This window comes from Limulus polyphemus, unplaced genomic scaffold, assembly GCF_000517525.1.
Source record: "Limulus polyphemus unplaced genomic scaffold, Limulus_polyphemus-2.1.2 Scaffold4572, whole genome shotgun sequence".
In the NCBI taxonomy this organism is placed as follows: Eukaryota; Metazoa; Arthropoda; class Merostomata; order Xiphosura; family Limulidae; genus Limulus; species Limulus polyphemus.
Genome location: NW_013670182.1, coordinates 71467 through 85052, shown reverse-complemented (window position 1 = coordinate 85052; position 13586 = coordinate 71467). Strand labels below are relative to the sequence as shown.

The 13586-nt window shown below is 35.5% G+C and overlaps 1 protein-coding gene across 2 annotated transcripts in view; it reads left to right on the top strand.

Annotated features, from left to right (window-relative positions):
• Positions 1–11689: 11689 nt before the first annotated feature.
• The window catches only part of LOC106471362 (cysteine-rich hydrophobic domain-containing protein 2-like), a 60926-nt gene continuing 59029 nt past the window's right edge, over positions 11690–13586 (top strand). For both annotated transcript variants that reach the window (XR_002613238.1, XM_013931962.2), the window contains exon 1: positions 11690–11770. The gene's annotated coding sequence lies outside the window, so the exon portion shown is untranslated. The remainder of the gene's footprint in view (positions 11771–13586) is intronic.

The following is a 13586-nucleotide window of genomic DNA, read 5'->3' as shown; positions in this document are numbered from 1 at the left end:
AAAACTTCATCCAAAGTTAAGGTGCATGTCTTATCTAATCATCCACTGTATTACACCAACTTAGCTTTGCACGAATATCCAAAGGAAAAGACAGAAATATATTTGTATTCAATGATATTTTTCAAACTTTTCTTGAGCAGGTGTTCTGCAAATAGTTAATGTCTTTGAGAAAAGAAGGAATAGTTTTAAACTTGTATTAATGCTCAATTTGAACTAAGGTTATATACTGCTTTACCAAATCCTTAGATTTTATACTTCTTGGTTATGCTTCTGTGTCATTGCTTCCCTGGGGTGTCGGTCATACCCAAAGGGAAAAGATGGTGCAGAGATTTGTACTGATATCCAACAGAAAATTCTAAAGTATCTACTACAACTATCAACTCCTCCTAATTGTTGTGTGCTGCACCCAATGATGGGACAAACTATCAGATCCCTCTACCCTTTGGTCTTGACTTCCTTGGGTGGGATGTTTTGACTTCTGCCGTTAGATCACTTGGAAGCCACTTGCTTCCCAAATGAGATGAAATTGAGTCCAGTAACCTAATGCTGGTTACTTCCAAGTAGTATCAGGGTCATCATTAGGTATCACAGGTAGCTTGACCCTCGGAGAGATTAGTGTCAATTTATTTACTGATTCAGTGAGCTATCTCAAGTAGGACATGTTGTTAAGCAACTTGCCATAATCCATGAGATCACTAACAGCAAACACCAGTCTGACACTTCTCAAGGGAAGCCATGGATGTCCTGGAACAGCTACAAGGTTTCATAAGTCGAAGAGGAATCCATCTTCACAGTTTAAGAGAAAAGAAAGAACATCAATTAGAAAAAAGCAGGATAATCATTGGCTAAGAAGGACTGGGCATAGCTAATACTTGACTTTAGATACTGAAAGTGTGGTGTCGAATGCAAAGGTATGTCGAGTTCTAATTGGTCAAAGGTTCAACAAAGTGTGTAGGTTAAGGGGCCTCATAACACGTGGTTATGATTGAGAACTAGTACTAGTCAGGTGACACATCTACCAGCTTAACATAACATAAGATTTTGGGACAACATGGGACCTATTGGTCCATCTTGGCTTTTCCATCCTCTAAACTAAAGTAAAATACTTTAAAAAATCTTAAAGCCAGCCCTTATCATTCATATACTTATCAAGCTTTTTCTTAAACTCACTTAAATTTACTGCCTCTACAAAATCTGAAGGCAACCCATTCCAAAGGCTAACCACTTTGTTAGAAAAATGAAACTCTCTTAGTTGAAGATGACTCCTACCTTGCCAAAATATATATTTGTGTCCCCTACTCCTACTATTCTCACTGTTAAATATGAAAAAAAGATGATGCATCAACATTATCAATTCCCTTTACAATCTTGAACACCTGAATCAGATCCTCCCTAATTCTTCTTTTTTCAAGAGAAAACAATTTCAGAGATTTTAACCACTTCTCGTATGTCAACCCCTCCATCCAAGGCACCATTCTAGTAACCATTCTCTGAACCCTTTCCAGCAATTCAATGTCTTTCCAATATTTCAAATGTAGCCTAACCAGTGACCTGTGTAATGAAATTATAACCTCTTTAGACTTATATTCAATATTTCTGTAGATACAACCTAAAATCATATTTGCCCTACCACTAGCAACATCACACTGCTGGAATGGCTTTAGAGACTGATGGACTATTACACCAAGATCCCTTTATTTCATAATATTCTTAAGGTTATTCCCATACAAATTATACTTATAATTCAAATTATGATACCCCACATGCATTATCTTGCATTTATTATAATTAAAACCATCTACCATTTATTTGCCCAACTTACTAAATGTTCTAAATCCTTTTGTAAATCAGCAGCATCCTCTTCACAGTTAGCAATACCCAATACCTTAATATAATCAGCAAATATAAGTAATTTATTGACCATTCTTTCATCTGTGTCATTGATGTAAATAAGATAGAGCAAAGGTTCTAAGACTGAACCCTGAGGTACCCCACTTGTGACATGAATCCACTTTGACTGAACTCCATTTGTAACAACCCTCTCCTTTCTTCCATCCAGCCACTCTTCTATCCAATTTGTTAACTTACCCCCCACACCTATAGAGATAATTTTTAGAAGCCTTTTATGTGGCCTCTTGTCAAATGCTTTCTGAAAAGCCAAATACACCAAATCTACACCTTTACCCTCATCTACATAAGCAGTAACTTTTCGAAGAATGTCAAAAGATTCGTAAGGCAAAACTTTCCTTTAGTGGAACCATATTGACTATCCAATAAAATTTTAAACTTTGTTAAATGACTTTGCAAAGCATCTTTCAACAGACTTTCCAAAACTTTTCCCACAACTGATGTAAGACTGAGTCTATAATTACTGAGACAATTTTATTACCTCCCTTGAAATGAGGAGTTACATTAGCTACCTTCCAATCCTCTGGTACCTGCTCACTATTCAAGGGCTGACAAAAATAGTAGTATGTGGCTCACATATTCAATTTCTAACCTCCTTCAAAACCCTTGGGGAAATATTACCTAGCCCAGGAGCCTTATCGTTTTTTTAAACTTCCAAATTTTTTCTTAACAAGCTCAGAATTTATGCAGTAATCTTGTTTGATCTCATTTCCATTGATCAACTGTACAATATGTAGGATACTGCTTAAACCTTAGTTAGTAAATACCGAAGAAAAAGCAAAATTTAATAACCCAGCCATCTCATAATCATCAAATACTAGCTTTCCTCTATCATACATCAAGGATCCGACCATCATCCTAACGTTCTGTTTACCCTTAATGTATTTAAAGAAATCCTTACTGTTAATTTTTACATTTTCAGCCACCCTTTTCTCATACATTTTTTTGTTTCCTAATTTCCTGTTTCATCAACTTTCTTGATCTATAATCTTATAAATCTACTGTCATACCAGCCAATTTAACTTTCTTAAATTTATGATGCTTTTCTCACTTTTATCTATGTCCATAGAACATGTGTCCAAGAAACTTGAGAACTTTCTAATCCCTTAACTTCCCTGAGTTTTTATTCGAACTACTTGTGGCAATGCTCTTCTCTGTTGTCCTTGCCAAACAGCAGGAACACTCACCTCAAACTTTCTGACCACACTTCTTCCCTAACCTACCATCTGGTCTTCATGTAGAGAGAGACCAGTTCCAGTAGGAAGGAATGAGGGTCCTACACAGTCAAGCTGATTCAGTTCAGTCATCTTTAACCTCATCTTTGACCATTAACATTTGCCGACATTTTCATTATATTTTTAGGGACTTTCTTCCATTTATAATTGTGTAACAGTTATGGCATGAATTACAATGTTTCACTGCACATGTGGTACCTTCTGCCCCTATTACACACACAGTCTGCAGTTTCATTCTTTTTTTGTATTTTGTAATGAAACAATGTAAAAAAATATTCAGTAAAAGATTTCAGTCTGCATGAATGAAAATATTCCTATATCAACCAAATAAAATACTGGGTACACCATGTTATATATTTATTATGCTATCTTATCCCCTACTTGTGAATATCTTTGTAGTGTGCTTATGAGAAACAGCAGGTAAAACTATGCTAGAACCACTAGGTAAAGCGTTCTTTAAAATCCAAGGTAAAACTGTATATTCTCTTACTTGCTATAGTGTGAGTCTTTTGGCTACTATTGTCTCTTCCATGCAAAATTCCCAAACCTACAGAATATCTCAACATTAAAATGGAAACATTTTCTCAATTCTAATGAAAATCACAGGTACACTGTTTTTTCCAACAATACTATCCTTGTTATTCATCGCAGTTTACCTCATATTCACCAGTTCTTCATGTGAAGATCAAATCCTATGTCTCCAGTTCTTTGTGTGCCATTGTTTCATTTGTTTAAAACATCTAGGTAACACTCCATGTTGCCACACACATGTATTTATGTACATATCTATATTGCCTTATCCATATGCTGCCATTACGTTTAGTAAAGTATTCTAGTAATTTATATATCTAGGGGTCGTCAAACTCAACAAGTTTCTTATTTCAGTCTTCACAAAATAAATAATCAATGGTAAAATTCAGACAAATTAAGTCCTTTAAGCTGAAATGTATTTATCAAGATTAAGATTGATACTGTAACAATCATACTCTAATACCCATCCTCGTTTTGATCACAGATCCAGCGTATTTTCCACTGGGTGATATACTCTGCAAAATTCTCATCATCCAGTTGCTTGGAAAACAAGAAGTTGCAATGACTTTTTAATCACTAATCTCTCAATCATATGACATTCGAAATCATGATAATCAAGTAATACTTCTACAATATAGTGTAGTCATTGCATCTCAACGTCACTTGGCGGCTTGGAAATCAAGGAATGCCATTTCCTTTCTGTCCATTATCTAACCTAATTGTCAATAATCGAGTAAAAGCTGCAAAACGTAATCCATACACTCTGCTGGGCCCTACTACACAATAGCTCAGAATGCAATGAATGCTATTTCCTTTTAATCATTAGTTGCATGAGCTTTGAAGATCGAGCAGGAACTCCACAATGTAATGTATAAACTGTGCTTACAATACTACTCAATGCCATTTTAGTCAGTAATTTGTTGACCACCTTACAATCCTAATGCATAAACTATGCTTCCAATACTACTCAATGGCTCATAAAGTATGAGGTTGCAACACTATTTTTGAAAGTAATCTTTCGACCACCTCACCATCTTAACTTTTATGAACATGCAGTAATCACAAAATGTAATTCATAGATCATAAAACAAGGAATACTACTTCCTTACAATCATCAAGTTAATTGGTAAGCTCACTTTCATGTTTCTTTGCCATTTGAAGCTGATAGTCACTTTCTGTTGCAGTGACACCTCATTTGGTCCATTGGAGACTGCCAGACAAATACCTGCATTTTTTAATCCCTCATTGGATGGGTCGAGATGAGTCGACGTGACGTTCTCGTACCCCTCTGACTCATAAGTTTCCTGGTAAAACCAGTGTGCCAAGGGCTTGTCTCTGACATATTTACTTAGCTTATCAATGTGTTCTACGGGCATTCACGTGCTTAGGGTGAAATGTAGCATATATTTTAGAAAACCAAATTGTTGGTTTATCAGGTACAGACAAATCCAGCTAAACACAAGTTGCTTTCGTGCAGCTGAAATGTATCAAAACCACACCAAGTGTCAAATTGGAATATCCATTCTTGAAACATCCAGTCATACCACTTCTTCTGTCATTGTGCTACTTTTCCGAGTTGTTGTAATAGCTGTTTCGATCATTCTTGATATTAGTAACTCCACATACTCTTGAAAACAATGGAAAACTTCTCCTCATGTAAAGGGTCATACATCATGTCCACAAGAAGTAACATTTCACATCCAAACATGAGCTGATTCGGTAAACAGCCAGATGATACCTGTTGTATTGCTTTATATGCCATCATTACACATGACTAGTGCTCATCTCAGTTGGCTATGTCGAATTAACAAACTTTGCAAAAATCCACTTGCTAGATGTTATTACCCATTCTGTCAAACCATCAGACTGGGGATGATAAGATGAAGCACGAGTCTTCACCATACCTACAACTTCATGCAGCTCAACAAACAGATGGCTGTTGAAGTTAACTCTATGATCTGTACGGATTTCTTCTGGTGGTCTGAATCCTGTTATCCAGTTCATAGCACAAACATCTGTGATGGGCTGTGCTAGTGTATCAATTTATAATGGCCAATAACCATGTTATAAAAATAAAACTGTCTTAGCTGAAGATGACTCTTACCCTATCAGAATTTATATTTGTGTCCACTAGTTCTACCATTCTTACCATTAAGTATGAAAAACGATGATGCATCAACATTATCAATTCCCTTAACAATCTTCAATACCTCAATCAGATCCCTTCAAACTATTCTTTTTTCAAGAGAAAACAATTACAGAGATCTTAATCTATCCTCGTATGACAACCCCTCAACTCCCAGGCACATTCTAGTAGCCTCCTCTGAACCCTTTCCAAGAATTCAATGCCTTTCCTAAGTAAAGAACCTTAAGAATTAATATAATACTCTAACTGTGTCCTAACCATTGACATATACAATGAAATTAGAACCTCTTTAGATTTTGTATTCAATGTTGCTGTAGTTACAGCCTATATTCCTATTTGGCCTACAACTAACAACAACACACTGTTTAGATGGGTCAAGAGACTGATCAATTACTACACCAAGATCCTTTCTTTCCTAACACTGTTAAGGTTATTCCTATCAAAATGATACTTATAATTCGAATCATGATAACCCACATGCATTATTTTGCACATATTATAATTAAAACCCATCTGCCATTTATCTTCCAAGCTCACTAAATGATTAAATTATTTTGTAAGGCAGTATACCCATGACCTTAATATCAACAGCTAAGGTAAGCAATTTATTGACCATTCCTTCATCTATGTTATTGCTGTAAATAAAAAAAGCACAAAGATCCAAAGACTGAGCTCTGAGGTACCCCACTAGTGACATTAATCCAGTTTGACTGAACTCCATTTATAACAACCCTCCTCTTTCTTCCATCAAATCACTCTTCTATCCAATTTCCTACCTTATTCCTCCCCCCCCCCCTTAATACAGGTAATGTTTTGCAAGCCTTTTATGTGGCACCTTATCATATGCTTTCTGCAAATCCAGATACACCAAACCTAGACCCTTACCCTCATTTACATAAGCAGTAACAATGTCAAAAGATTTGTAAGGCAAGATTTTCCCTTAGTGAAACCAGGTTGAGTATCTACTCAAATTCTAAACTTTGTTAAATTACTTTGCAAAGAATCTTTTATCAGACTTTCCAAAACTTTTCCCACAACTCATGTAAGACTAATAGACCTAAGATTACTGGGACAATTTTATCACCTCCCTTGAAATGAGGATTAACACCTGTTCAATATTCAAGGACTTATAAATAATAGTAGCAAGTGGCTCACATATACAATTCTTAACTTTCTTCAAAAGTCTTGGGAAAATATTATCTGATGAGGAGTATTATCATTCTTTAAACTTCCCAATTATGTCTTCACAAACTCAGATTTAATGTGATCATTTTGTTTCCATCAATCAAGAGGAGAAATATTGCTTAAATCTTTATTAGTAAAATCTGAAGAAAAAGCAGAATTTAATAACCTAGTCATTTTATAATCATCAAAAACGAACCCTCCTTTACCATACCTCAAAGGTCCTACCCCGTCCTAACATTTTGTTTACCTTTAATCTATTTAAATAAATCCTTATTCTTAATTTTTACATTTTCAGCCAACCTTTTTTCGTACATCATTTTCGATGTCTTAAGTTCCTGTTTGACCAACTTTCTTGATCTTATACAATCTTTTAAATCTCCCGTCTTAAATTTCTGTTGCTTTTCTTTAATTTCATCTCTTATACCTTGTGTGAGCCGACCTGGTTGTTGCGTATCTGCTTGTTTGTTAATTTCCGATATAAATTATTTCCGAGGAACTTCAGCGATACAAGTCCCTTCTTGATTAAACCAGTTTATTCTTTCTCGATACAAACTTTTAGTACACAGAAAGTCCACAGTCAGTACGTTTCTCGTCACTTTAAACTTATCAACTTTTATAATACACGCTATAAATCACAGTGATTGACAATCTCGATAACTTCGCTACGAGTGCAAAACACACACTTTATATTACCGTCACTACTGTTCGCTTCTTTAATTAACTTTCTATCGCTGGCTTCTCTGCCAGGCTTATATACCAACAAAGTGGAGTTTCGAATGCACTCGAGCCTCCCCGATCATTCATGATCATTCTAGAAGTTTCACGCACGCTACCAGCGCAGTCAGCGTCACGTAACATGGTTTTTACTGACAGCCACCCCTTTCTTTCTATAAGAAATATGTATATTTTAAATATTTAAAAATCTATCTTTAATAGTTTTTCACACTTGATCAGTGACTTCAAATAACTCAGCTACCCAATTCACAATAGATAATTATTCATTATTTCTAATCTAAAATAGCATTGTTTCTAGTAGGTTCCAAGACCAATTGGTGAAGAAAACCATCTTTAACGATTTTCAAAACCTTTCTCTCTCATGATTTGACTCTAGCATTTTCAAAGTTATAATTTTCCTATATTGAAAATGTATTTCCGATAGGTACTTACCTCCAATCAATAAATAGCTATTCTCGTTCAGCGCTGCCCTGTATGTGCAAAAAAATATCGCATGTCACAGGACTTTTATCACCCCTCTATTGAAATTGACTGATTCAATGCATCTCTCATGCAAATCATCATGTGTCAATAATAGTGTGACATACTCTCATGGCGCGACCCGGCATGGCTAGGTGGTTAGGGCGCTCGATTCACAATCTGAAGATCGCGGGTTCGACTCCTCGTCCCACCAAACATGCTCGCCCTTTCAGCCGTGTGGGCATTATAATGTGACAGTCAATCCCACTATTCATTGGTAAAATAGTAGCCCAAGATTTGGCGGTGGGTGGTGATGACTAGCTGCTTTCCCTGTAGTCTTACACTGCTAAATTAGGGACGGCTAGCGCAGATAGCCTTCGAGTAGCATGCGAAATTCAAAAAACAAATAAACAAGCATGGAAAAGACAACCCTTTTTACTACTGACCCACACTTCCTACAGTCCATCCTCAGACAAACGTATTTGTGTGTATGATACAGTCTGCTTCAAATAGTATACAACCAGTATCATTGACTGCATAAGTTATTCAGACAACTTTAACAGGTTCAAATTCCATGGCGGACACAAAGCAGATAGTCCATTGAATATATTTTTGGAACCCCAGTTGTTCAACGGTAAGTTTACAGACTTACAGTGCTAAAATCCGGGTTTCGATTCCCCATGGTAGATAGAGCATAGATAGCTTTGTGCTGGAACAAAATTGTAGACTGTATACTATATTGTTAATTTTCTTTTCCTATAATACTTGTCACTGAACATGCTCGCCCTTTCAATCATGAGGAAATTATAATGTTATCGTCAATCCCACTAGTCGTTGGTAAACGAGTAGCCCAAGAATTAGCAGTGGGTGATGTTGACAAGAGCTACCTTCCCTCTAGTCTTACACTGCTAAATTAGGGACAGCTAGCACAGATAACCCTCGTGTAGCTTTGCGCGAAATTCAAAACAAACAAACCAATAGTTCGTGACAGAGGACAGTAATACCATATAACATAGACAAATATATTGGTCCCTCATTGGCTTAGCAGTAAGTCTGAAGGATTATAATGTTCAAAATCGGGATTCGATACCCGTGATGAGCATAGCACAGGGATACTGAAAAATTGTAGATATGAATTTCGGAAGTTCTAGAGGTTATGTTTGTTTGTTTGTAATTAAGCACAAAGCTACACAATGAGCTATCTGTGCTTTGCTCACCACGGGTCGATAAACCTGGATTCTAGCGTTGTAAGTCCGCAGACATACTGCTGTGCCACTGGTGGCTAGAGGTTATGTAAATGCAATATAGAAATTGTACAATGAACAAAATTATTTTTGCTCTTTACATTATACTCCAACTTGTCAGAAACTGAATTAAACCGATATCTTCAATTTACAGACATATCTGGAGTATAAATAATTTTATAATACATCTAATTTTTGTGTATAATAGACGTGTACATTTTATTCAAAGCTAGCCACGTGTTGTGTAGGTATACATATTACATTCGGAATTATAGTTAACATTTCTTTTCTAATACGATATCAGTACTTATGCTTTCTTAACTGGTTTCTTGACCACGTGTTATGCAAAACTGCAATATCTAGAAATAATATATTTTTTTAAATTCCCATATTATAATAAGGGGATAGAAAATACCTAGTATGTCTACGTACCACACCTTTATAAATACTAGACAATAATGCAATTCTAATCATGATATGCATGCTACCCACATCACTGTTGGTCATTTCCATTGAGAAATAAGGGAGATTGTATCTTCAAGGTATCTCCTGACCTATCAGTGAAAAAAATATCATTGTGTACTTTTACATAGTATGTTCAACTTTACAAAATTCTCTCACGTGAGGAAGTGCAAGTGATACCACAGGTGAATGATGCAGAACAATAACTAACTAGGGTAAAAGAAACTTAGCTACTTTATTGACTGATATTCTATCTTAAAATTACATACACAATCAGTATGAAAATAGAAAAATTTTATATTAAATAAGGGAATAGAAAACATATGAAATACCTGCATACTAGAACTGGCTACCATAGATAATGGCAAGAGAGATAAAGTTCACAAGAATAAGAGAAGAAAGAGAGTACAAATGAAGATGGGGGAGGGCTGTGGAGATAACATTCGCATACCAACACGAAAATATTACAAGATCATCCTACAATTCTATGGATTACATACTTCTACAAATGATTTTCATGCAATTCTAAGGCATTCCAATTAAGTTGTATAGGTTTCTGTATTGCCTATTTGAATAGTCTGCCTTCCTAGAAGTCAAGGCTCCAGTATGTCACATTTAACTATGCAAAAGGATTAGCACATGGGGATACATCCAGTCAACATACCATACATGTGAGTAACTACATTCAAAATATCTTAAAAATTTAGAACAATTATGTGAATGTACCTGAATTAATATATATATATATATATATATGCCATACTAGTTATGGAATGATGAAAGTAGTAGCTCTTCCAGATATGACAACACAGATCACAAAATATTGTAATCATTTTCCTCAAGTGCTGCACATGATGTTATGGCACATACACAATGACAAGGGTATCAAAAATTCAATCAACCACCAAGTTAAAATAAAATCTCAAAATAACTAAACAAAACACGACTCAAAATGAAAATCAAAATTATGATACAATATCAAAATTAAACCATCAAAATAACGAAAGCTAGTCAGTTAACACAAGTAAGCACATTATGAATTAAGAGAAAAAAATTAAAACACATTGAAGAAACTACAAATTAAGAGTTTAAAATACAGTTTAAACGAAGATTCAAATTAACTGAACCACAAAACCACGATTGAGTTAAAACACAGAATACATTAAATTGAAGATTATACAATATTCACAGCATCTTCCCTGAAGTCTTTTTTTTTTATATGGATACAAGTTAACCCTATCTCGACGGGTCACGTGTCAAAGGTCATGTCATCGCGTGTGTTGACTTGCATTCAAAATTACTTTGAACTAGGTCAATAAGTTTGGTATCAAATTGTAGATTATAATTCCAATTTGAATATTATACTTTAGTTAATTTCTTAATTTAAAAGAAACTATTAAAAAACACAGCTAAACATCGATTTTTATGTGTCACGTGGTATGTTGAACGCAGCACTAGTTCAAATTAGATGTTTGTGATGTCAAAATACAAAATATACATTTTCGTACGAATTGGGAACTCAAACTACCGATATTTACAAGCTAGAATATAAAATAAGAACGTCTTATATTTTCTATTTGCTGAGATATTGCTCCTGTACTGAATCAAACACAGTGCCCCCCCCCAGCCCACCTCTTTTCATTTTTGGAAACGGTCCCTTATATACACTTACTTTTATATATGACATAAATAACCAATTGAAAGCTTAGAATGTTCCCCTAGTGGTTTACTCAATCATTTTGATGTGTTATTGTGCTAATTTCTTTCTTTTCACACAAAATTTCAAACGATGAGGTAGTCTTTAGTGAGCCCGAAATTTCATAATGTTTAGCAACCTACGACAAGCGAGTACAACTACAAAGGTCGTAAGTAGAAGAGATATTTGTTTGTTTAACTTCTTTATTTACTGTTCTATGTTTCAAGAAAAATACGTTTAAGAGCTTATTTGTAAATAGAAATAATGTTTATACATACATAATGCATAATAGTTGAAATGTGACTGTATTTTACAAAATACTAGTCCACTAAAACACAGCCAAGACAGGTCACTTTGTAAAGACTAAAACTGTTGTATATTGTTGGATACGTTAACACCATTGCACGTGCGCTGCGTCATTGTAACCTATATTGCTAGTCAGGAATGGCTGGAAGGTCAATATAATATAAATAATAAATATATATATAAATGTATAAGGTTATGAGATTTAATCTATTTAGACAAAAAAATTGTTTTTTCTTGTTATAATTTTTAATCTTTCTAGAACGAAAAAAATAATTTATATTGTTACGACAGCGGAAGTCACGCGACGCTGGAAGCATGGGCGCTGGAGTTTCTAGAAGGATCATGTTTCTTCCTGGAATCTCTAGTCTTTTCTACAAGCCCTCTATTTTAGTATGTAAGCAGGCAAATAAAGCGAGATAATTAATTGAATTGCAGACAGGCAGAGATAGAGACGGACAATTGAGTCAAGCGCGGTTGTGACCGTAAGTAAAGTGCGTGAATCGTTGTGAATTATAGCGTGTGTTTAAGTTAAAGTGACTGTGGAAATTAAGTGTATTGCAAAGTTGTATTGAGAAAGAATAAACTAGTTTTATTTAAGAAAGGACTTGTATCGCTAAAGTTTCATCCAAAAGAAATTATACGGGAAATTAGCAAATAAACACAGATGTAATAAATTCGTGTCAGAGAATGGGATGGTAAATGAAAATAAAAAAAGAAGATGGAAACGAGAGGTGGCAAATCAAACTACAGCTTAGCAGACTTGGTGGCAGCAATACGAGAACAGCAAAAGAAACAAGAAGTACGAGAAAAGAAACAAGAAGTACGAGAAAAGAAACAAGAAGAAAGATTACAGCAATTGTTGGAGGAAAAAGAAAAGAAACAAGAAGAGAGACAACAGCAGTGGCAAGAAAACCTGCAACAGTGGCAGCGTGAACAGCAAAATAAACAAAAGAGATTACAGCAGTTGTTGAAGGAAAAAGAAAAGAAACAAGAAGAACGAGAAAATAAACAAGAAGAGAGATTACAGCAGAAAGTCTCCAACAATTGAGAGAAAGCCAGTGTACACAAATGGAAAACATTAGTAAATTTCAAAGCGAATTAAATACATTAAAGAATGATTTACTGTCTTTTATACAAAGAGGATTTATTAGCCATTGACGTAATTAGCCCCAGACAATGGCAAGCCCCTTCCAGACCCCAAAGCTAAACCCTAATGCAGACATCTTCAGTTCTGTTAGAATTCACATCTCAGATATGAATGTCAGAAATAGGGATGATCTAGTTCGAAGGAAGCCAGCCACAGGAATTCGATGGGAAGGCACCATGGGAAGCATATAAAGCACAACTTGAGCTCCTGGCAGAGATGAATGGATGGACAGAGGAGCAGAAAGTGGTGTACTTGGCAACGAACCTGAAGGGACAACCACTGGAAATACTTGGACAGTTGTCAGCAGACGACAGGCATAACTATAGAGCACTGGTAGCTGCTCTAAAGCTCAGGTATGGAACCCAAAATCAGTCTGAAGTCTACGAACTAGTTTTGGATGAGAGTCCGTGCAAAAGGGGAGAGCCTGCAAGAGCTGGCACAAGATTTGGAAAGTATGGCACACAAGGCCTACCCAACTGCACCACCCGATGTCCTCAAGCTGTTGCTGAGGGGTCAGTTTGTAGACGCCTTG